This window comes from Lathyrus oleraceus, chromosome 1, assembly GCF_024323335.1.
Source record: "Lathyrus oleraceus cultivar Zhongwan6 chromosome 1, CAAS_Psat_ZW6_1.0, whole genome shotgun sequence".
NCBI lineage: Eukaryota > Viridiplantae > Streptophyta > Magnoliopsida > Fabales > Fabaceae > Lathyrus > Lathyrus oleraceus.
This window is the reverse complement of record NC_066579.1, coordinates 69,005,867-69,032,309: the sequence shown is the minus strand read 5'-3', so window position 1 is coordinate 69,032,309 and position 26,443 is coordinate 69,005,867.

The window sequence follows — 26,443 nt, the reverse complement described above, 5'->3', positions numbered from 1 at the left end:
CAAGTTTAATATTTCAACAGGAAGTGATTAACCTTATCAACCAGATAATCATGTCTCATATGGTCAATATGTAACATATGGATCAAAGGTTCATGCAACTAATTTTGGATCAGAGATTTGTGATTTATGCCACAAATGACAAACCGCATTCACATGCACAAAGACACCTGCATATGCCCAAACACTAGTAGGCATCTCTATATCAGGTTTCCTCCAAAACTTACTACTTAGGTTGTGTATCTTCCCAATGTTTTTTCATGACACCTTCTTTAGTTTACCTTCTTAATCACTTTCCTAAGGACTCTATCATATGGTTCGTGTCTCTTCTTATTAAGGACTCTATCATATTATCTCTATCATGTCGTGTTATATATTCTTTGCAATGATATAGTTAAGAATAAGGATAAATTAGATTATCTGTCTACATTTCAAGAGAAATACCATTCTGTTTATATTTTTAGTCTAGTTCTAAATGACATTGTTTGCCTTTGCCAAGGGAAAATACTTGTTGTTGTATTCTGGAACACAACTACTAAGAAATTCAAGATCCTTCCTCTCATCCCTAATGAAAATAAAGTACCTTATAAGGTAGAATGTTTCACTTATAGTGGATTTTTTTATGAAAATATTAGAGATGACTACAAGATAACTCGTTGTAAAGGACTATATGAGAACAATGCGCATTCCCTTTAAACACCAAACTCCTCGAAGTATTCAAATTAAACCATACAAGTTCATCATCTTTTATTAAGAATAGTCGATCATCCTTTCCATATCCAATAGGATGCTAAATTTTAGGTAAGGGCCCCCGAAAAAAAGGTTAGTCCATGTTTCCTTCACGACGATTTCACCCAAAATAGATATATGAAAAGCAGGTGTCTCAAGATAATTTAAGTTCAAAGCGATAAAATAATTTCATACCAACAAGTTTATCATCAAACTATAATTTATATTTAAGGGAAAGGATTTTGTACAAATTACGTTATCGTTTAAGTCAAGTGACATATGTGGACTTAAAACAGATGTTGTAGTCATTGTGAAAACAAAACCATAATATGGAAAGTTAAATTATTGTATCTACAAAGATTGTGTTAACCTAGTACATGGGAAAGTTGATTTCATTTGGGAATTCAGGGAATTGATTGTTAACATTTATGGGGGATGCACATAGCAACATTGATACGTTTGTATGCTTAATTGTAAATTTAAAATGCTAACTAACAATTAACACATATAATTATAAAAGCGGCTAAGTTTATCTTTTGAATCATTTAACCCTAGATGTGAATAGTCTCATGACTAAACCATTAATGATTTTTTTTAATTATGAATTTTTACAAAATATGAAATTACAAAAATAGTGGGAGTATCCAATCACAAGACGTTCCGCTACATATGAAGCAACCCCATATATTATGAGTCTCCAATCGCAATGATGAGGATTTTATATCATGTAAATAAGAATAAAGTTTTACAAAATGTGGACTTACAACCTTGCATCCCCCATATATTGGGATTATTCAATCATAAGGTGACCCATGTTGTCTGAAGCAACCCCTAATACATTAGGAGTCTCCAACCGCAACAATGAAGGTTTTTTGGCGCATAAATATATACTTATGAACATGATTATTCCTATTACAATATAAACTATGATTAAAATATCATACTCTACCAAACGAATGAGAAATTCATTGTGAAGTCTTGGTTTTAATGTATAAAAATTATCCCAAATCCGTAGATGGGAGAAAAGTTTAAACTAAAATAATAACTATATCATTATAAAAAAAAAAAAAATTAAAGAGACATTCGTAGAGAATGACATAAATCACATGTCTAAGGTAGAATCATCGATAGAGAACTAAATCTAAGGGAACTGGTCATTGATCCTTTAGGGATTCATTGCTATTACAATGAAAAATGAATCATAAAACTTCCTGATGGTTAGTAATGGTTCCATAATGGTAGACTTCTCTTCCAATTCTCCTTGGCACCAAAATTGAAGACAAATTTGGAAAATTGAAACCCTTTCCTTATTTCTCATTAAATAGGCATTGTAATGGGCTTTTAGGGTATAGTGAATAGCCTAATTTTACCAATCAACTTTTATAACATCATCACACGTTTACTCTCTATTTTCCATCATTCTATAGTTTGAATTAAAATTTGTCTTTTCCATGAAAGGTGTACACCTAGAAGTTAGATTTATTTTTCTACCTGGTTCACCTCAATCAAATTACAAAACACAAAATATGATTAAAAAAATGTAAAATAAAATTTATGGCAAGGTTCCACACTTCTACTTTATCCCTCCATGATTGTTCGATACCTTTGATTTGGAAGAAATTTTAGATTGCACCGTTGTTCTGTTGAAAGTGTTGTGATTACATGATTTCTCTCTTTTTTTATTCTGGTAAAATGTTTGGATCGCACCGCTTTGTGGCTTTAAGTGTCTCGATAGCTATTTGAAGTTAGATTGTGCCTCTATGGGGAATAGGTGCACCACGATAACTATATTTTTCAATTACTCTTTATTTTTCTTTCGTTCATTGGGTGTTAGTACTCTCCTTGCTTCTTCATAGTAAAATTTTGTGATTTTTTTTTATTTGGACAATTTCGACTAGTTAGGTCTTTCCTAGAGGCGAAAAACGGGCATGTGTGCCCTACAAAAGTTTGCAAAAAAATGGGGTGGGGAGGGACAGGCATAATTGAGGGGTGTGGGCCTAAAACATTGGTCTGCCCCCCAAAAAGTAAGGGTGAGGCGGGGAGGGCCTGCAGACACTAAACCTTTTAAGGCTAAAAATACAAAAGAATATGTTAATGTTCATGCCTACAAAAAGAACGGGGCAGACACCTTAGAGGGTATGGGCCTAAACCTTGCTCCAACTAGTCGAATCCGTTTTGCCACCCCTAGTCTTTCCCATGAATATTTAGAATATTTATTAAAAGATATGAAAATGAAAAATACTTAATGTTAAAATATCATATAACAGATTTTCATCAAAACCATAAACTCATACCTTTCCTTACCCGCAAGGAAAATACTTGAAAAAAAATAAAATTCATGAATTTACCTGCTTTGATGATAATTTCTAAGTTGACATTACTTACCAAAGTATTTCAATTTTCTTAACCAAAATCCACTTTCATTCTTATACCTTGGGATGAATAAATCAAAAGACATTACTCCTGCACAAATATATTCAACTTTTTCTCCCTTGTCACCAACTTGCTCAAATAAATAGTGTTCACTCAATTAACATGTATATTTAGTTTTTTTTCTTTCAAAAGCTTGAAAATCATTACATAGTTTATAAAATTAAAGTTATAGACACACTTTTGAGATCTCAAAGGTTATAATATGACTTGGGTTAAGGTATGATAAATTTGGGAAGGGTGTGATAGTTTTTGGAGTTAAGCACTAAATACTTTCTTTCATTCAGTTTTTCATTTTTTTTCATTTCTTTTTCCATGATAAACTCTTTAAGGATTGGTCCAAATCTATTTGAGACTTTTTCTTTTATTGCTACCCCTTTGTTTTTTTTAGCTCTTTATTTAAAAAAAAAAAATTCTTCCAAATGGTACATAATTTTGTCAAACACTTTTCATAGTCTCATTTATGATATTTTCTCCTAAGATCAACACCCCCAAACTTAAAATGTTGTTATTCTACAACAACACAAACTTAAAAGTATGTAATACACATTATTTTATTTATATATATTACCTAACTCATAAGTCATATATAAATAACTATTTCTCACTCTTGAATCTTTTCCCATGTCAATTTACTATTTCTTAAAGTTATTTTTGTTTACCATAATGACGAGGTACTCCATCTTCGCCTCAATCAACTTCTTCTCAAATTCAATAGTTTTTTCCATAACCCTCCCACAAAGAGTTTTGAGTTTATCGATATCTTTTTTGCTTTTCTACTTTTATCAAGAGCTTCTTCACCTAACTCTCTTTCAATTGTAGTCCATTTTTAAGAACATACTTCCACTTCTGAATATTTTTTCAGAACCGAGTGACACATTATCCATTTGAGCAAGGGTGACATCCACATGAATTCTCTTTCCTCTAATCTTTCTTCTCATTATGAACATAATGTCCTGAACATTTATTTCAGCTTCTGTAATAGATCCTTTTGATTGAAAAAGTTTTCATTCACTTCAGGATTAATAAGGGAAACTTGTCCATCCTTCCTTTGAGTTGGAAACTCAGTCACCAATATGTCATATCTATTGTCAGGCACAACCTGATTAACATCTTCATTACCACCTTGGTGAGATCTTTGAGAATCTAGTTACTCAACAACAGTTGAATGCAACTACTTCCAACGAATATACCTTGAGAATCAAAGGTGTAGTCTTTCATTTGCTTCACTTGAAAATTAAGATAGTAGCTAACATCTTCTACCATGCTCAACTCAAAATCAGACTACATTTGTTGAACAAAATGCTCTAACATTTTAACTAGAACCCTACACAACAATGTTATTTTCAACATAAATTTGAACTATTATAAGATTCTCATTATCTTTCACAATCACATTCTCCATTTTGTTAATATCAGTAATAGAATCCATATTGGCTTCCACAAAGTCATCCTTCTAGATGACACTTTCTATGTCAATAACATTCTTACTAATTACTTGATTCACATCCAACTTCAAGTACCTATTGAGGGAGATAATTTTCACATTCTAACAAAATTTGAGCTTCATAATACAAGACAGTATTTGTATCAATTTGATGGCTCCAAAATAGGCAATAGGAGCAAAATTTTCAGCATCATAAAGATTTCCATCTTCTTCAGCAGACAACAAAATGTTTCTTTTTTTGACATCAACATCAAGACCAATGAGATCAAAAACTTCATCCTCATGGGGAGTCACTTCATTTTTAACATCATCTATATATCATGTGCCCTTAGTAAAAAATCTATACACCTTGCTATTAATAGAACGAGCTAGAAGTAATATTTCATCCTTATTTATCACATCTTTACACAATGTCTTCACATATTAATTGCATGTCGGACAAGATGTATGGCACATCTTTATCATCATCTTGATTTCCCATATTGGTTTACTGGGTCTCCTCACCAAAATCCTTTTGAATGAGATGATGATTTCTTATAGTCCCATACAAGAGTGGGACATCAAGCACATTTCCACTACCAGCTAAATCTGGCTTGTCAAAGTGTGGAATATTGTGGAAAGCAATGTTTGGTACATATTTATTGATATACAACCTAAAAATGGACTATAATAAACTAAGAATACAACCAATTCCAACTTCACCAAACATAATATCATGTTTTTGTTAATTAAAACTCTAGACACTTAAGAAGGAATTCCAATAGGAAGAATTATGCCATAATCACTATTCTTCTTTAGCCTTTTCTTCTGAACCATTGTTGGTTATTTAATGATGGGAGGAACTCCATCTTGACCATCAACCTTTCCTTCAATGACAACTCCTTGCTTGAGTCTCATAAAGTCTATAAGTGGTAATTCAGAAGTGTGAGTAATATGTTGAACCATCTTGTATCATCTTGATTTGCTTATCAAGTTGGCAAACTTCATAACTACTCACTTCTTCATCATTGAGATTATTACACGTATGACAACTCTTTATTCAACAACCCTCAAGCGTCATGCTCCAAAGTTTAGTTTCATATTCTAACATGTCTTTCATGATGTCTAAAACATGGTCTCAACATTATGCTATGTAGTGGCAGCCATCATCTTCATCTTTATAAATTTCTTTCTCTTATGGCCATCACAAATTGTTGCATAGTTTATTTATCCTTTCAATTGTCCATTGCAACCACTTTCAAAATCACAATTTTCACAAGAGAACGCCTTGTGAGAGAAATAAGCAATATAAGCAAGAATATTAGGCTTGCCATGCAAAATTTGTTGATGATGCCTTTGAAACTTCTCATTCCACTGAGGATACAAAATTTGATGGTATGGTTGACTACCATACAACTTACAATAGTACAAGGGAATGGAGGAGACAATATTGGTGCACTGATAATCATGTTTAAACAGATGCTAAGAGTGTTTCCTGACATTATGCAATCTGCTTTATGAAAGGAGTAATACAATTTGACTTTGATGGCCACCAGTATATATAACCTTTTTCATGTCTTTGAAGGTCACATCATTGTTAACTTGGTTAGATTCACCTTCTTCATCATTGGATACATTGAAGTTTCTTCTTTGTTTCCTTAAAACACTTGAGCATTCAGCTTGAATATGTCCAAAATCTTTGCAATTAATATCTTGAATCCCTTTGTACCTGAAGGAGTAGTTGATATTTTTCCTTTCACCATCTTTTTCTTTATGTTGAATGTTCATGACAATGGTTGGGACATTATTCCCGGATCTCGTGTCAATTTTCCTCATTACTTTGCTAAAAATCTTGTCAATCCTGAGATTATCTTCAGAATTACATTATCCTTGATCTTTACAATCTTTGGAGGATTCTTAGCACCATAACAAATATTTGGTTGATGAATTATTCCTCCTTCATTGAAATTCTCCATCTTAAATAGAATACAAACCCTGGAACTCACCCACACAGAATTGGGAGCATGCTCCGATGTCAATTTAAATTTTATTCTTAGGAGGACAGATGTTGGACCAGATGTCTATGACAACGTAAACAACTAGTTTATGACAGATAACAACTTTTGGGGAGAGATGCCAAACACAATTTCTGTGACATTGTATACCAGAATAAAAACTAGTTTAAAATACCAAGAGAAAAATATTTATTTTATACAAGATGATGAAGCATAAAATCAATAAAAAACATAATAGATTGTTAACTAAGGTCATTGAAACCACACATATATCTGGGGAAACTCTACCTAAGAAATAAAATTCACTACATCGAATTAGTACACTTAATCTTCTATGAACAACAAACCATATGTTGCAACATGCTTATTCCTAATCCTAGTGACTTTCTATTTAGAACTCCCCATAAATATGAGAAACCACTCACTTTCTTCAACCACTAACCCCTGGTGATCAGCCTCAATAATAAGTTTATTAATTTTTGAATTTATAACTCAACTAAGACAACCAAACAACTACGCAAATTTTCTGAAACATAAAGTGGTGTACAAAATGCTTAACGTTAATCCTTTTTGTGGCATTAGCGTGGAATACAAGAAACGGAAAAAAAATGTTCTCAAGCTTATAGACTTAATATCTTGGAACAAAGTTTTATAGTCAAACCAAACTCTTTGCCTTAAGATATGAAAGGAGGCACTAGAGTGGTGCACAAATAAAGACCCAAAAGATAAACCTTAACACTAAGAATCTTCATAACTTGCACACCTCAAACATGAGGTTTAAGTCTCCTTAAATAGCAATACAATTCAGGGCTTTTTCTAATGGGCTTATGATTTGATTTTGTCTAGAATAAATGCATATATTGTTGGATATGATTTGATCCATAAAAATCTCCAACAAAATATATGATTTGTTTTTAGTTCAAATTAAAATTAAAATTTCCATTTAAATTGATTTGATTTTCAACAACTGTCAAACAAATCACACAAACGCAATGCTAAAAAATGCAACAAATATGATTGAATCTCAACCAAAAGTTTGCTTCAAAAATGCAACAACATTGGCATGTTGAACCAGGGCCAAATGTTGCACACATATTGGAACATCGTGTTCCACATGTGTCTCCTCTTCATCACAACTACAATAACATTTGTTTGTTGACAAAGACAATATGTTGTAGCACACCTTTCTTAACTATAATAATATTTGTTAGAGACCAGATGTTGCACCATCCTTCTTTACCACAACTGCAATAACATCTCTCAGAGGCCAGATGTTGTAGTACATATGTTGGAACGTTGTGTTCCACATGTTACACAAGTACATCCAAAATGGATCTCTTCATATAAGACTTATTTATTGAGTAAATCTTAGACCAAAACATACTTTAAGGTACATCCAATCAAATTTTCTTTAACTTAAATAAATCCAACTCTATTTAGATAGACTTTGGATTAATAACACAAAGTTCTTCTCAAAATCAAACATGTACATCTTCTGAATAAGTCAACACCACCACTCTTCTAAAGGACATATGAAGATAATTATAACCCAAACCTTATGCGAAGATGATACATACTCGCATGTTGAACCTTTTTGATTAACTAGTTTTGTCAAGCACTTTAGCTGCATCTTGGAACCTCTTACTTAACTGGTTATATTAAGTACTTTAGCTGAGCAACTCTGGCTTAACCGATTCTATCAAGAACTTTAGCTGAAAAACTCTTCTTAGAAACAAACTCAAATGTTGGAACACATGTTAGCACATATTATTCCACATGTTGTCTAAAACACATCTTTTACATATGTTGTTTTACCTAATGTAGCCAACCAAAAAGAACTATAAGACTAACCACCTGATTTAATGAAAGTAACCTAGTATCCATCGGCATCTGAGTCAGAATCATGTGTTTGAACATGTCTCTTCTTCAAAGACTTCATCTTTGTCACAGACTTCTTCCCAGTTATAGAAGCTCCAACGGATGGTCTAGCATGTGTCCTCGCCTTGGATCCATTTTTATCCAAATCATCCTTCTTTGATTCTGGAGCCTTGGCCTTCTTCCTAGACTTTTCTTCTAGCATTTTGACCTATTTAGCTTTAGCTTTTCTAGATGATTGACTCTTTTTTTTGAAATAATGGAAATACTTGAGAGAGAGAGAGAGAGACGGGGGGCGGGGGGTGAACAAAATTCTGAGTCCAAAAGAGAAATAGAAGAATAGCTTCCTTGCTTGTAACGATGGACCAATTAAAAGGAGACTTTGAACTTGGACTAGTCAACCTTATCTCCTTGCACACCTCCCTAACTTTGACTTCTATAGCCTCTTACATGCAAATACTAAGATCACCCCTTAACCTTTTAAACTAAATTGGATCTAAGGCCTTAGTAAATATGTCAGCTAACTGTTTTTCAGTTGCTACATGCCCAAGGTTGACAACTTTAACTTCCACAAGTTCCATGATGAAATGATGCCTTATACCAATGTGTTTGGTTCTACTGTGTTAAACAATATTCTTTGAAATATTAATGGCACTGAAGTTGTCACATAACAATATCATGACATCTTGTTTAACATTGTACTCCTTCAACATTTGTTTCATCCAAAGCAATTGAGTATAATTGCTCCCTACAACAATATAATCATCTTCAGCAGTAGATAATGAGACATGATTTTTATTCTTCTTGAACCATGAGATTAAATTATTTCGAGTAAAGAAACATGCACCATATGTGTTTTTTCTATCATCTGCACTTCCAGCCTAATCAACATTACAATACCGTACCAGCGCTGAATTGGTACTATGTGAATATAGAATTCCATAGTCACAAGTTCCATTTACATACTTCAAAATTCTCTTCACGTGAGTTAGATTATTAGCCTTAGGTTTTGCTTGATATTTTGCACAAAGTGATGTCAGGTCTTCTTGTTGTGTGGTAGAGAAGACTTCCAATTATGCTTCAATATAAACTTTGATCTACATCATCACCCTTTTCATCTTTGGTCACTTTCACATGATTTGTAGCTGGAGTTCTCTTGTGACTTGCATTTTCAAGTCAAAACTTCTTCACTATACTCTTAGAATACTTGCTTCGAGATACAAAAAATTTATCTTCCACTTGCTTGACTTGAAAACCAATAAAGTAAGTGAATTCTCCTACAAGACACATCTCAAATTCAAACTTCATTTATTGGACAAAATGTTTCGCTATCTGGTCAGACATTCCACCAAAGACTATGTCATCAACATAAACTTATGTTATCATGAGTTTTCCTCCATAATTCTTCACAAATAGAGCTTTATCTATTCCTCACCTTTTTTATTCAATGTTCATCAAAAACTCAGTTAATCTTTCATACCAAGCCCTTGGAGCTTGCTTTAAACCATAAAGAGCTTTCTTTAACTTATACACATGATCTAGGCAACCATGATCAACAAATCCCTTTGGTTTTTCAACATTAACTTCCACATTAAGATATCTATTCAGGAAGGTGAAACTCCGCAAAAAATACAGAGTCGCCACAGGATTTGATTTATTCCAAAGGAAAGGGAAAATAGCGATAAAACCCCAAATGAGAGAAACGGTCTCGCAACCAAGAGCAGATTCGGAAGTCGGTTATGCAAGGGGAAGGTATTAGCACCCCTCACATCCATGGTACTCCATGGGAACCACTTGCTCGTATCAAATGCGCATGGATATTATTTATCTGTAAATTTCTTGCTATTGAGAATGAGATGAAAGAATAAGATGGGGAGAGAATAGGTTTTAATTTAGTGTGCTCGCCAAGGATTTAGGCTTTTGTGCCTACATATCCTCATACTGCAATAAGGAAGTCAGAGCTTCGTAGTTCGGCTTACAAACAGAACATTTGTTTGGTTATTTTTACTGAACAATATTGACATTCACGCACTACTATTCACTTGCTTGTATACTCTGTCATGGGAGCGAAAAGTATTTGCTTGTTTGCGGTAAAGTGGATACGCTTGGTTCGCACTCTAGCAGTTGAACATTACTTACTCGCACATGGAGGGTTAAGCGTCGTTCACGGTAGAACGGAAGTAACATGTTCTTATTGAAAGGTTTTGAAGAGAAATCCCTAAGGCAAAAGATGATTTGATTTATTGAAGTTGATTTTATGTACGGAGACAAGCATCAGACCCTTGGCTAGATACAGTCAACGGTCCAATAACTTGGGAGTTGAGAGGACTATGTTGTCCTAACCATTCTTTTTCATCCAAAAAAGATATTTGAATTGTGAAAAGAGTTTGGCAAGTCTAATCATTTGAACTTAGAGGGAGACAAATCTCTAACCCTTGACTAAGTACGATCAACGATCAGAGTACTTGGGATTTGAGAGGACAATGGAGTCCGAACAACTTTTTTTCTCCCTCATAGCACCTAGATCTAACTTGTTTGAATCATTATATGTTTTAAGAGGGAAAGTCAAATGTCGGGTCCTCAGGCTAGGTACGACCGACCACCCAATTACTTGAATGTTATGTAGAAACATGTACACCCCATTTCGCATTCCAATTTGTTATGAAAATGTTTTGAAAAAAGGTACTTTACGTTGGATCAAGCACTTGAATTTATTATGAAAAATAGTGAGTGAAGAATGGAGGTGAGAGATAGAATAAGGTTGAGAAGAGAATGGAGAAGAGATGATAGAATGGGTTTGATAAGAGAATGGATAAGAGATGATAGAATGGAACATGGAATGGATGGAGAATACTTAACATTGAATCAAGCATTCATGTTGCAATGGTGTGAGTTTTATTCGGAAAACAACTTGACGTTGAATCAAGTACTTTTTGTTTCTTTTGAAATGCTTTGTTTATCATTTTGTATTTTATCTTGGTTATTAACATGCATGGTGATTTAACTAGAAAGCAATAAATCTAAGTTATTACATGACTATGGGGTGTGGGGAACATTTAACCCACAATGGGGGGATCCACACAATACAACATAAAGGTATGAAAGGAAAATACAATTTACAACTCATGTGACATGCCTAGACCATACAAGTGGCATGACACTTCAAACAATACAAACTAATGAATAAAAAATAATAGGGATAAGTTGGATGGTGTTTAGATCTCTCATTCATATGTCGCCACAAAAAAAGAACAATGGTTAGTATGCATTAATAAAATGAAATTAAAATGCTAATTCAAATGAACGAGATGGTATGATGAAATGACATAATGATCATGGTGGGCACAATGGATATGCTAACACATCATATCAAATTGAAATATCATTTTCAATTTAGATCTAATAACTACAATCAGAGAAATTGAACAATTAAAATGGAATTAAAGTCGAGACATGAATATGGAAGAATTAATCAATTTTTACTCCTAAGTATGAATTAAAAGTCAAGAATTATGGGGAAATTCTAATAAAAAAATTACATGGTGATCAAGTATTTTTTGAGAGTTTTTCCAATGGGATTAACAAATGAATTAACACCTAACATATTAAAACCCTAAATTTAATCTAATTAAATTTTCTAAACTTCCAAATGAACAATTAACAATTGAATGGATTTTTTTTAACAATCAACAATTAGAAATCAAAACTACAATTAATATCACAAACAAGCATTAAAGTATTTTAAAGAACAAGAATTAAACTCAAGAAAATAGCAAAAACAAACAATAATCAATGGATTTGGGGCGGGGGGTCTTATCTGGAAAAAGGTGCAAGAAGCATAACAGGTGTATAGGCCTAAGGGCCAGAGGCCCATGGGAATTCAGTCATAGCAGGGGGTGTAAAATTAAAACAAAGGTGATGGCCACGAAATTCATGCTAGGGCCTAACCTGTTGAGCCCATCAGCATTTGGCCATGAGAAACGAAAACTCATACACATGAGAAAATGAGTCAGCATGTCGAAGTCAAAGGTACACGTGGAGTCTCCTGATTGGATGATGGCATTAAATTGAAAATAAGGAGTACATGCCATACTTGCTCACAACTCAGGTTTATATTCCCGTCGCCATCGCTGTGCCCCGCAGTACCGGAAATCACTTCCGGTGGCGGTGGTCACCAGAAATCAAAATCAAATATGTAGCGGTAAATTCATGACCATTAAGCTATGGATAAACTTAACGTCAATAAAACCAGAGTCGCCACCGTACTTTTATTGTTTCCAAGGGAAAAGGGAAAAGGGAAAAGTATAAACAAAACCCAAAGATAAGAAGTTTTCAAATCAAAACTAATAAAATGCCAGAAATTACAGGTAAGGGGGTTGGTTACACAGAGGGAAGGTGTTAGCACCCAAAGTGTCCTAGGTATTTATAGGGAGCCTTTTTATGTGTGCATATGTGTTTTTGTACAAAATGATGTTTGCAATAAATAGAGTGTGGGGATGATAAAATAATTCATTAATTATATTTTTGTGTTTGACAAGACCTTTGGACTTGTTCCTACATACCAACATAAAATGAGGGATCAAAACCTCATAATTCATGGTGTCAATTTCAAAGTGAGTGGATTGCTTTTAACAAAAATTTAAGTTTGAAAGAGGCACAAAAGGCCTAAAAAGGGTTGAATAAGTGTTAATTCTTTTTGGCTTTTGAAATTTTAAGTCAATATGATTAGATTCATTTACAAGTTTGATTAAGAAAAATGTTTAAAAATGCAATGGCATAAGGCCAAAGTTTCTAATTTGCAATAAGGTCTAAGTTTAGAAATCAAAAGCAAAGAAGATTTTAAAAGGAGGGAGATATTTGAAATTAAAGGAATGGGGGGAGATGAAGAGACTAATCCTAAGCAAAAATTAGAAGTTGAGAGTTGAAAAGATCTGACCAATGGGATGCAATCCAATAGACAAGAATGTCATATAGAAACCCAATTTTCCCTTGGACTTTAGAATCAAGCAGTATCAATACACAAACAGCAGGATGAAGAGCAAGGCATCAAATAAAGATAGCCTCATCTAAGCTTATCAATTTCATGATCTTCTTCATAATCTTCCATGCATCAGATTACTTAGAGATAGGCATTAGACACAGGTTCAAAGTAACAGCTTCAATAAGACCATGTTGCAGATGACCTCAAATTGGATCACAATACTTATATTAGATGAAAGTTCACTTCACAAGCACTTGGTTTTGGAAAGTTGGCATTAGCCAAGTCCTTTTGCATAAGGAGTATTGCCTAATTCTAAGTCCAATGTCTCAGATTAAGTCCAACAGTCCACACAAATGTCTTTTAGGGTTTTTGTTCTTATTATGTAAATTGAGGTAAAAGGACCACAAACACAAACAAGTATATACAATCACAAAGTATGGCTCAAGTGAGCAAAGTGAAAATGGCATTAAAGTGAACAAGTTAAATGGTATGGATAATGGCAAATGAATAAAGACTAAAAGTTAAAGTGCATAAAAGTAAATGGCTTGAAATTAAATGTTAGTTGTGAATTGATTAGAAGTTAGTATTGCTTTTTCTTTTGTTTCGTTTAAGTCATTCTTTGGAGAACACTCAACCCACTATTCACAAGCATGGATCCTAGAACCAAGACATCTTCCAAAGGAAGGAAAAAAGACCAAGTTTCCACACAATACCATGAAAGAGGGGAGACTTACAATCTCACTTACTAGAATGTTATGCCTTTTTTGTCAAAATTTTAGCGCAATGTTAAGCAACTGTAATTGGACTTATGTAGAAGTCACAACTATTTGAGGCAAGGCAATAGAAATTTTAGTGTTAATGCATGTTAGAGATATGGTATTATGAACCATACTCCTAAGACATACCAAACTTAAAAGAAAATGCAAAAGGGGTGGACCTAATCTCATCCATACTTATGTTGATTTTGCAATCAACTAGCCTTAGGACATAGAGATATCATAGGTCCATGAAATGAATGAGAAGTTAATGGGATTAAGAAGAAGAGGGAGGGGGAATGGAATCAACACAAATTTGTCAAAGGAGGACTTTTATCAAATTAAAATCATTCATTCATTTTGGGAGATGAAATGTACATTTCATCAATCCCCTAAATCCATTGATTTTAACTCAACAAAGTCAAATCAACCTTGACCAAGGCCCAACAACATAAGTTAAACTCAACAAGTCAATATCAAAAGCTCAACACAGTTTATTTTGCAATTAGACAATTAAAATCAATTAAAATATGCATTAAATTAAATTATGGTTGGTCAAAATCCTAAACCCTCATCAAAACACCAAAGAAAGGGCCATGAGATTTATCATAGGTCAAACAAGGTCAAATGACCTTGGAGAAAAAATTTCATAATTTTTGGAAACTTAAAAGTATTTTTAAACAATTAAAAATATTCGCAAAAAACAATTAAATCATGAAAAATATTAATAATGATCCAAAATATAATTTTAATTCAGAAAATGAAAGAGGAATTTATTTTTAAAAAAATTATGAAACTCTCATATTTTTTGGATCAATATTAAAATTAATATGAATTAATGAAAATAAACCTAATAAAATGAAAATCAGAAAATAGAAAAAATGTGGACCACTTGATCTCCCTCATTAATTGAGGTGGCAGATCAAGTGGCTCTTAGAGCGCGTTCCATAATAGACTTTAGTCAATACGCAGTAGGAAAGGTAATCAGAACCAACACGTGAGATTAGAACAAATAAAAGGATCATATGGCTCAGATGAACGCTAGTACACCACCGGAGCCAAAACTCCGGTCTCCTTCTCTGGTGAGCCTCACCGGACTGATTAACTCTCAACCATCACCAAAATAAAAAATAACGACATGAATTTAAAGTAAAAATGCTCAGGAGCTCGAATCTGGCCTCAATTTATCCTAACTCCAAGTATATTGAAAGATACAGGGAGTTGAAGTTTGAGGATCATGATCTGAGGTGCTTCGATTTAACCTCAAAGCAGCTCAATCTTGTTGCCTACATTGGTAGGACTTCATACAACCAAAAATCAAGAAGAATTATGGAGAATTGAGTAAGAATCGAAGAGATGAAAAATTAAGAAATTCACCTTCACTGCAGGTCTGTATGAACACGATCTTGCTTCCAATTGTTGTTGATCTTGCTCTAGACACTTGATGGAATGGAATTGAATCAATAAAAAGAATAAGACTCTTGGAGATTTGAATCTCAAAATAGTTGAGATTCAAACTCAATTTCCAATGTAAATTCTCAAGTTTATCCTTTGAATGAGAGAGTTTTGGAGATTGGGATTCAAAGCTGGCGTGTAGGGTCCTCGTTTCTGAAGGCAATGGTCTCTATTTATAGCCATAACATTGCCAAATGCACGCTTGATTCAAATTTTCAAAAATAGTAACTTGTTTGCATGGACGCATGGGTGTATGATAGGCCCAAGTAATCATTCCTTCAGGTCCAAAAATGAGTACAAACATTGCTGAAGTCATGTGGAAAGGCTATGCAATTGTGTATAGAAGATTCAAGCTCACTTATGCTAAATGGTGATCCAAGTTCAAGTCATGCGCAAGTCACTCATAATTTGTCCAAATGGGATGAATTTTGACTCTTTGGAAAGCTTAGATCAATAGGAATAACTTTCATGTTGAACACTTTTACATTTAAAGCTTGGATCATGATGAATTTTGAGGTGGAAGTTTGGAAAATCAAACATGTCAAAAACAATTCTAAGTGTCAAACCATATGTTCACTTTTTCCATCTTGGCTAACTCTTTATATGAGCTTCAAATGAGAAAGATTCCTTCATCAAAGTTGTATATCTATCAAATTCCTTCAAAATGGTCACAAATTGGACCTCATTTGGATTTAATATGAAGGAGTTATGTATTTTAGAAGTTGAGGAAAATCACATGTCCAATGGCATTGGGCCAAAATGACCTATAATCACATGCATATAAAGGTTGAATTTTCTTACATCACATGCATATAAAAGTTGAATTTTCTCTTCCTCCGAAAATAAAAGTTGAACTAGACATCTTGAATTTGATTATGTAACTTTAATGGCTTTTATATCATAAAAAATGAGCAAGTTATGGTCTTGGGAAGTTGACTTTCAAATTAGGGTTTAAACAAAATGACCTATAATCTTTCACCATAAAAAATGACTTTCCAAGAAAAAATAGCTCTTGACTTCAACATGAAAGTTGTTTTTAATGAAATTTTGAGTAACTTTGCTCTTGTAAGCATTTTCATATGACAAAAATTGTAGGAGATAGAGTCTAGGGAATCCCAATTTTGATTAGTTGACTTCCTCTGGTCAACCAACATGAACCACCTTGCTAGCATGTAATTCTCTTGACTTTTGGGACTCATGGGAGATCATATATGCATAAGATGATGAAATGTGAAGTATCACTTGAAATATTTGATCAAATGTTGAAGAAGCTTATTGAAGAAGTCACACAAGATACTTAGATGAACTAGGGTTTCCAAGGCAAACCAATTCTAAACTATTTGATGAATTCTTGATTAAAATAACATGTGAAGATCATGGGGACCCATATATGATGCTTGGTGTCATAGTAAACCAATCTTGATTGAGCTCTATGCAATGAGGGTCTTAAACCCTACATATGAGCTTGATAGATCAAAGGTGAGCATGTGCATTACCTACAAAAGAGTTAGACAATACAAAGACATATTTTTGGTATTTTGGTTAGTAAATGATAAAGTACAAAGTATGATACAATAAAATGGTGCTTGGTGATCTCTCCAAATGCAAAACCAATGAATGAGGGGTAAGGAGGATGCCACGATATGATCCCAATGCCAATGCATAAGATGAGATAGCATGAGGGATCTTAGGGTCAAAATTGGGGTCTTACAGCTTCCCCTATTTAAGGACGTTCTAACTGAGGAGGCGAAGGTTAAAATCTTCGCATCGACTCAGTAGAATGGGCTTAAATAACAACATATAGAAAAAAAAATTGGTCCCTAAGAGATCTCATGATATATATGATATGAATGTCAAAATAATCTCTGTGGGGAAAATGTTGCCACAAAGGAAAAGAATCCGGAGAGACTGAAAGTCCGCAGGAGCATAATGCATTCCATAAGGAGAACTCGCTAGGGAGACAGAGATTCTGAGGGATAAAAGGGTTATGTGTAGCCCAGGCTACAACTTAAAACTACGAGGGGTTCCATAAAAATGAATAAATGGAAAGACTCAGCCGGGGAGATAAATACATTTGCGAGGGAAACAGGTAAGTTAGGACAATGTTGAAATACCTGATCCGAACAGGGAAAGGCGATTTCACTAAGGAAATACGCACTCAGACTCGACTGGGGAAGAAATGATCTTCAACTCAGGAGTAACAGAAGCATATTATCCATTACCGGTTACTAGGTAAATGGGATAACAAAATATGACAGGGAGGACATCTATTACCGGTTAGGGTAAACATATAAAGGGTGACTCGCTGAGGGCAACCAGGAGGTGTGTTCATTACTGGTTACTGGGTAAGAATAAATGGCTAGGAAAATGTCAAAATAGGATTTACAACTACCAGTTACTGGGCAGAAGACCAAAAGGGAGAGAATATCCATCACTGGTTAAATTGAACATATCAAGGATAGACTCAAAGGAAAGAAAATCAATCATTGGTTAAGATGAACATATCAAGGATAGACTCGCCTTGGGGTGCTAGAAAGGATATCCGTCATCGGTTAGGATGAACATATCAAGGATAAACTGCCTGAAAAAGTAGGAATTACATCTATCGAATGCTGGATAGAATACCAAAAAGATAATATCTGTCACTGGTTAGGATGAAAATATCAAGGATAGACTCAGAGGGGAGAAATGGGAATTATATTTATCAATTACTTGATAGAAAACCTAAAAAGAGAATATTTGTCATCAGTTAAGATGAACATATCAAGGATAGACTCTATAAAGGGGAGAAAAGCAGGATTTACAACTACCGGTTACTGGGCAGAAGATCGCAAAGAGAAGGAAACCTATCATCAGTTAAGATGAACATATCAATAATTAACTCTCTAGAGGAGAAATAGGGATTATCTTGGTTGGAATGGTGCATCATCATCATCATAGTTGCATCATCATCATCATGGTTCATTATTCCTGATCAGATTCCTTGGGATTAGGGTTTTGACCTCTGGTCAACCCTAATCAGTTGCATTATGCCAGTCAGGGTTTTTCAAGGAGATGAGGTTTTTATTGAGATGGAGATCATCATATGATTTTATTGAGTTTTTCTAAGCTAGGGTTTCATTTTGGAGTTATTTCATCAAGTGGTTGAGGCTCAAAATCATCTGTGCATGGACAAGTCATCTATCAACTGCAAAAGTCAACTACAAAGTCAACTGTTGGATTTGGAGGTGGGAAGTGATTGGAAATACTTCATTCATGTTCAAACAAGTCTCATTTGACATTTCAAACATCAACATTGAAGGATTTAAAGTCAGGACAAAACTTTCCAAAAATAGAAAGTGACCTGTAATTTGAATTTGCCAAAAATGGAAAGGTTTTCAACTCAAGATTACATCATCAAAAATGCTTCAAATGAAATTTTGTTGAACATGAAAGTTGTAGATCTTTCTCTCCCATTTCCAAAAAGTCCAAGATCATCAATTTGTCATATGTGGTTAAGGAGATATGATCAAAACTTGACAAAGGGTGCATTGAACTTCAAATGGGCATAACTTCTCAACCAAAACTCCAATTCAAGTGGTTCTTTTTGCTAAATTCTCCTTTTAACCTCTAGTTTCCAAAACATACATTGCATTAAACCAATTGTAATCACAAAAATATTTGCATTTCATTTTTGGAGGGAAAACATGTAGTTTAAAATTGGTCAATTATTTGAACATTCTATCATTGCATTTGGCTCCCAAACAACATTTTGAGTGAATTTCAATCCATTTTCGTGTACTGTTCACCATGCACACCATGCAAAGAGGTGAAATCCCAATTTTGCACATACACTCCCAAATTGCTAATTACATTTACCAAATGGCTTAAGCATGATTAGAAGAGTGATTAGGGAGAAGTATAAAAGGAAAACCCTAACTGTTTTTCACCAAGAGCAATCACAATTTGAGATTCAGATCAAAAACTCCAAAAATTCTCTCTCACCATTTCTTCAATTTTCTCCAAACAACTGGCATTTCTCTTGCTTGATTCATCATCCTGGAGTATTATCAAGGAGATTTGCACGTGGAACTGGTTGAAACAGAGCTGAATTGAAGCACATTCAAAGCATGAAGCATTAATGGTGAATCCAAAATTTGTTGAAATCATGCACAATTAATCCTCAATTTCTCTTCCAATCAACTGTACAAGCATCATAGAGAAGCATTGGAGCATTGCAAGGCTTGAATCCATTGAATTTCAAAGCTGCTCATCAAGAGGTCACAATTTTGATCTCTCTAATTCTTAAAATTATCATGCTAATGTTGTAGATCTTGCAATGCTGAGTGTTCTGAGCTTTAAATCATTGAAATCCATGCAATATTTAGTGAGTTAGGTCGATTTAAAGTTTCATGTGCAAATGTTCATGGCTTCGATTCTCTTTGTATGTGGTGATTTAGACTTAGCCATGCCTTGATTCATGATCTATGATGAATGATCTACCTATTGTTATGCTCACTTTTGATTTCTGGGAGAAATGTTCTTGAACATCATGAACATCTACTGTTCATGCATGAACGCGTGAAGAAGATGATTTCAGTTCTTTGGCCACGATTTTGGATTCTTCTTACCACAGAAAAGCGTTGTCAATGTGTTTGTTAGGGTTAACACGTGATTGGCTCATGCGCTCGCCCATGCAGCGTTCTAATTGGTCAGCGTTTAGTGAAACGCTGCGTTTAAGCAGCCTGGCACCTTTTTCATTTGAAATCCTCCCCTGTTCGAATCCTGGCTATGCAAATTGTTCACATGCTTCATTTATTTCCTCCATATGTTCCTACCATGCTTCACATGCCATTTTTCATTTTTTCTTCAACTTCCAAAATTCATAAATAATTGAATAATGATCCAAAAATATGAGGATTTTTGAATTGCATTCTATTTTTTGTCTAGTATTTTATGAACATTTTTCCATAAATTTTGCATGGCTGGAAAGTATTTGGTGCTAGGGTTTGTGTACATGTGTCCATTCTTGACATTGCCTTGCCATATCATTTGTGAAATGATGGATTCTTATGAAATGCCTATGAAATTTTACATGTTGAAACTAGACATCTTGCTTGACATGTTGGTGTTGATTTGGTATTTTTATCATGTGTCATTTATGTTTTATGATCATGCTAAGGTAGGTGTGACAATGTGTGTCACACCTTGTGAAGTCCAACTTGATTGATGTGTTTGCCTTGCCAAATGAATTCCAAATGTCCTGATTTTTTGTATGATGCTTGATATGAATGGTGTGAATGAGCATGATTTGTCTTGGAATTTGTGGAATCATTTCTGATTTAATTGAGATTTTTCATTCTGGATGGTCACATGTGAGCTTTTGGATTGCCTTGAACTTCATTTGATTGTGAAATGCTTGTTCCTTAATCAATGAATGTGAAATTTTGCACACTATTTCTAGACATGTTGAATGGTGTTTTGGCTTTGGTTTGAGGTTTTTACCATGATTCATTTCTGTTTTATGCCTATGCTAAGGTGGTGTGACAATTGGTGTCACACATGTGCTTGTTATGCTTGCCTTGACTTATGCAATATGATTACCATGCCTAATCTTGTCCAATGCCTCTAATTTTTTGTGTGATGATCATGTTGTATGTCCTGTTTACTCATGAATTTTGCCAAAATTATTTGAACTATTTTTGATTTATTGTGCATTTGTTCATTCTGGTGTCACAATGTGATCACAACTTGCATACCTTGCCATGTTTGGTTCATGAAATACTTTTGGTAATTGATATTGATATGGGACCTTTTTGGAATGTGTTCTTGATGGATTGAAGTTGATTCATGTGAAATTTCATGTTCTGTTTTGAATTTTTTCTCTATCTTTGACCGTAGGCTTGGACCTAGTGGTTAGTTGCTTATGTTTGAGCTTTGATTTCAGGTTGAGCACTCAAGTTCCATAGTTGATGATGCTTTATCACTTGAGCCTTTGATGTTTACTTTTGACTACTAACCTTGTGTGTTTTGTAGGGTTGTTAACTCATTTGAGTTTGACTTGTTGGCTTATGCCTTAGCTCAGTGGGGTTGACTGTTTGATATTCATGATTGTTTGTTTGTCTGTACAGCTGAACTGATTTGTCTGATGTTTCCACAGGTACATTAGGTGCTTTAAGTTCAATTTGAACTTGCTTTTGCTTGGTTGCTTAACCACATAGGTATAACTCTCTGACTTCATGTAGTCTGGAAGACCTGTCCTGTTATGTGGGCAGGCATCTGTCTGAAGCCCTCCTTAAGAGGCAATGCTTGTGAATGTTTATTTTTGTACCAAGCAGGAAAAGTCCTCTTATGAGGCAATTGGCAGATAAAAGAGATGTGCAATCCATCTCCTGCTATTCAGTGTGTCATCCACTTTGCTCACATACCTTGTGTTGATGCATTGTGGATATTAACCCAAGATCTTTGTTGAGTCAGTCATATGTGGAGAAGAGTTCCAACTTTCTGAACTCCCACACTTTCATTTGTCTGAAGCTCTCCCAGGCCAGGGATAAGAGCTGTGAGGTCTTACCCTCACTTCCCATTTCATCTGCTTCACCCTAACTCTCAATGTTAGGGTTAAGAGCTAACTACACCCGATTCCAGTTGGCTTGTGTTTCACAGCCTAACCTTATATGAGCCCAATTGTTTGCATATAGTGTGTGTGCTTGCTTTTTGTGCTTGTATGATTTTGCCTGTGCTGTTTAGGATAGCTTGCTGCCTGTGCAAGTTAGATAGAAACTTCAACCTAGGACCATGGTGGATTGCATGATAACTATTAGGCTCGAGTCAGTCTCCCTTCTAGTTTGTCATTTCCCAGTCTCTGGTTAGGAGAAAGTTTCTCCCCTGTTAAGGGGAACTACGTTGCCTTGATCCTCATACCAGATGAGGTACGTAGGCAGGAGATCGTACGAGATCTCTCCGGGTACCCTTTTTCTCTTTGTGTGTGTTTGCTTGACAGTTATTAGGCTCGAGTGCCAGTCTCCCTTTTAACTTGTTTGTTGGTTAACCCTCTTGTGTGTTAGGAGATGGATATAAGACCAGCGATTGGCTTTCCGTATCCTATTGGTGTTTGTTGTGTGCTTGGAGTCTAATCTAAGTCCAGCAATTGGCATTTGGTTTCCAGTGTGGGTTTATTGGTTCGGAGTCTGATGTAAGCCCAACGATTGGCATTCGGTTTCCATGTTTGCCTGTTTACGTGTGTTTTGTTTCGGCGTGCGTGAGCCGAACTACGGTAGCTCTGATTCTCATTCCAAATGAGATACGTAGGCATAGGATGCGATATCCTAGCGAGCCCGTTCCCCTTTTCTCCCACCTGTGTCTTATTCCAGTGTGTGTGTGTGTGATGTTTGTGAGCAGTTTCTTTTAGCAACCTTGTCCTTTCTTTCTGAGCGTGGATCCCGTCGAGTACGACGGATGCGTAGGGGTGCTAATACCTTCCCTTCGCATAACCGACTCCCGATCCCATCTCTCTTTGGTCGCGAGACCATGTCTTTTCCAGGTTTACTTCGAGCGTTTCCTTTCCCTCTCTTGGGATAAATAACGCACGGTGGTGGCTCTGTTTGTTTTGTTTTTCCCGCCGGTTGTTTTTCGCGGATGCGACAGCTGGCGACTCTGCTGGGGAAATAAGAAGTTGACCTATTGCTGGTCCATCTTCCCTAGGCGAGTCTCTCCTAGCGTTCTCTAGGATAGTTTAGGTTGCTTCTGTTGCTCTATTTATTGCATTTATGATTATTATGTTATGTATATTTGCATAAATGTTTGCATGCATCATACTATCATTTTGCTGTCCTCTGTTCAGGTGGTTCCTCTGATTTGGGGGGGTGTTCTGAGTGGGGCTAAAACCCAGGCCCGAGTATACACCTAGGATTAGTGTGGTCTCATGTTGCCTTTCATGTTAGGTCAACATGTTTTTGGCGACGTGACATACCACAAGCCGGACGAGGTTCTTTTGAGAGAACTCTTCCTTTGTGGAGTATCCACTTTGGTTGAGTTACCCCTTTTGAGCTATTGACTTCGGTGACCGATCTTTCCCGGATCTTTGGTTTAGACGATTTTAAGAGAGCTACAATGGCACACCCGAAAGGGCAAACCCGTTGAGTATCTTTGCCCGATTGTCGAGACCATTATCCGCCTTAGGATGACCTGATTAGAATTCACCTGTGAGGGGAGGGTTGATTCTTACAGATGCACATTCTGATGGTGACTCTTTGATGGTGACTAATGGTTCCGTTATTGATCAGAGTCCTATTTATAAGTCGGATTTATGGACATTTATTTCTGAGACTCCGGAGTTCTGTCCGTGGTATTTATCAGTGGGGATCCGTTTATTTCAGGATTCCCCGGGCTAGTTCAGAGGGTCTTGTGGTTATCTGTTCATAGGACTTTCTGGTGATGATGGTGATGTATCCTTCAGTTCCGTTTACTTTGGAACCCATAGTTGGATCTATGATTGCTCAGTACCGCAGATGGTTGTGATCAGTTCAGAGATCAGGGCTTCAATGCAGGGGTTGTTCAGATGACTTGGAGGATGGCACAATGCATTGCATTCATACATCAGCATCATTCACATTTTGCATTTATCTGCATCTAACTCATGTTTATCCATATGTAGGGACATTTTTTATTGAGATCCTGGTTGAGAGACTTTTGTGCTCCAGACATGATGACCGGTTTGAAGGACGATGTTGTCTACAGTTTCTTCGACCCAGAGATCAGTGTGCTGAGAGATATGATAGCATTGATTACACCTGACCATGTGGGGATGTTTCGGGAGGCATACAGTGGTATTCTGAAGTTGGTTTTCATGCTCACGGACAGTGATAGGAGCGCCGTCCATACTCTTCTTCAGTTTTATGACCCTGGTTTGAGGTGTTTCGTTTTCCCGGATTACTTGTTGGGACCCTTGATGGAAGACTATGCCAGCATCCTGGGTATTCCGATCAGAGACCAGATTCCTTTCTACGCCACTAAGGGGGAGCCTGATATCGCTGAGATTTCTCGTGCTCTTTATTTGAGCCCAGAGGTGTCCAAAGGGGGTTTGAAGGAGAAAGGAAAGTTGCCTGGTCTTCATCTAAGTTTCTTGGAGGCTAAAGCCAAAGAGCATGCTGTTGTGGGTAATTGGAAGACCGTCTGTGCCTTGATTGCTGTGAGCATTTACGGGACCATCCTGTTTCCTAATCAGAAGAACTTCGTGGACATTAATGCTATCAGATTGTTTATGCAGAGGAATCCTGTTCCTACTCTGGTGGGGGATGTATATTACTCGGTCCATAATCGGAACGAGAAGCGGCGTGGGGGATTGATCAGATGTTGTGCTCAACTGTTGTACAAATGGTTCATGGGGTATTTGCCTTCCAGAGGTGCCTTTGTCGCTCTTGATCCTACTGTCAAGTGGTCAGTCAGGTTGATGGGTTTGCGGGCCAAGGACATAGCTTGGACTCACAACGGTATGGCTGGACGCGATTTCATTTGCAGTTGTGGGAGTCTTCCCAATGTACCTCTTATAGGAGTTCAAGGTTGCATTAATTACAACCCGATGCTTCTTAGGAGACAAATGGGATTTGCTGTGGAGGGTCCTCTTCTCGGACGAGAGATGCAGGAGTCTTTTTACTTCCCGTTTGAGGGCAATCAGGCCAAGTTGAGGCAAGTGTCTGATGAGTGGCATGACATTCAGAGAAAGGGCAAGGTTCCTTTTGGCAAGGTTAATAGCAGGTCTTTTCCTCCATTTGATGATTGGCTTAGGAAGAGGATTGAGCTCACACATCTACCATTTCCTAGAGGTGATCCTTGGTGTCCTTTGATTGAGGGGCCACATTCTTCTGTCAGTATGGAAGAGTTCCTTGAGATGAAGAAAGCCAGAGATCAGCTGCAAGCAGAGAAGACTGAATTGGAGATGAGTGTTGCTAGGATTCAGATGGCTAATCAGGAGATCAGAGGGAGGATGGAAGATCAGGATAAGAGACATGCCATGGAAGTGAAGCGCTTTGAGATAGACACCGCTTATTATCGCAAGATCAGCCAAGTGTTGGAGTCGTCTACAAAGGAGCACGACATCACCAAGGAGAAGTTGGCTAGAGCTTCGAAGGTCATTGAAGATGAGAAGAGGAGGCAAATCCTTGTGAGGGATCAGAGGGAAGACAGAGTTAGAGTCCTTATTGCTGAGTGGGAGGCAAAGCTGAAGATTAAGGAAACAGAGAACGTGAAGATCATTGCTGAGAGAGATCATGATCTTGCTGAGAGAGATCATTACTTCAGACAAATAAAGATTTTCCAGAAGGAGATAGGGAGATTGCAGCAGGAGAACACTGAGCTTAGGTTCGCGATGAAGTTTACCAAGATGGTAGATGATGCGGAGCCTTCGGTGGGGCCTTCTTTAGTGTAGTCTTTTGTTATCATTTGTGTGGATTACCGTCAGGCCTGTTGACGGAATTCATTTGCTTATGTTCTTTCTGATTCTGGAGAATTGTATTTGATTTGTATCAGCTTGGGTGTATGACTATTGCACTTATTGTGCACTTTTGATATACATTGGTTGTTTTTATTCAGTGATTGATCTTCAAGCTTTATTTGCTTTCCTGTATACACTCACATAGCACACACATGGTTGGGTGGCATCTCTGCTAAATCATATATCTCTGATCCGAATGGCAAAATCAAATGATGAATGTCGGAATATTGCTGCCGAATTATTATCTGTCTCGATGAAGCCAGGATCGAAAGACAGAATGTTCCTCATGTGGATAGACATTGCATTCACGCA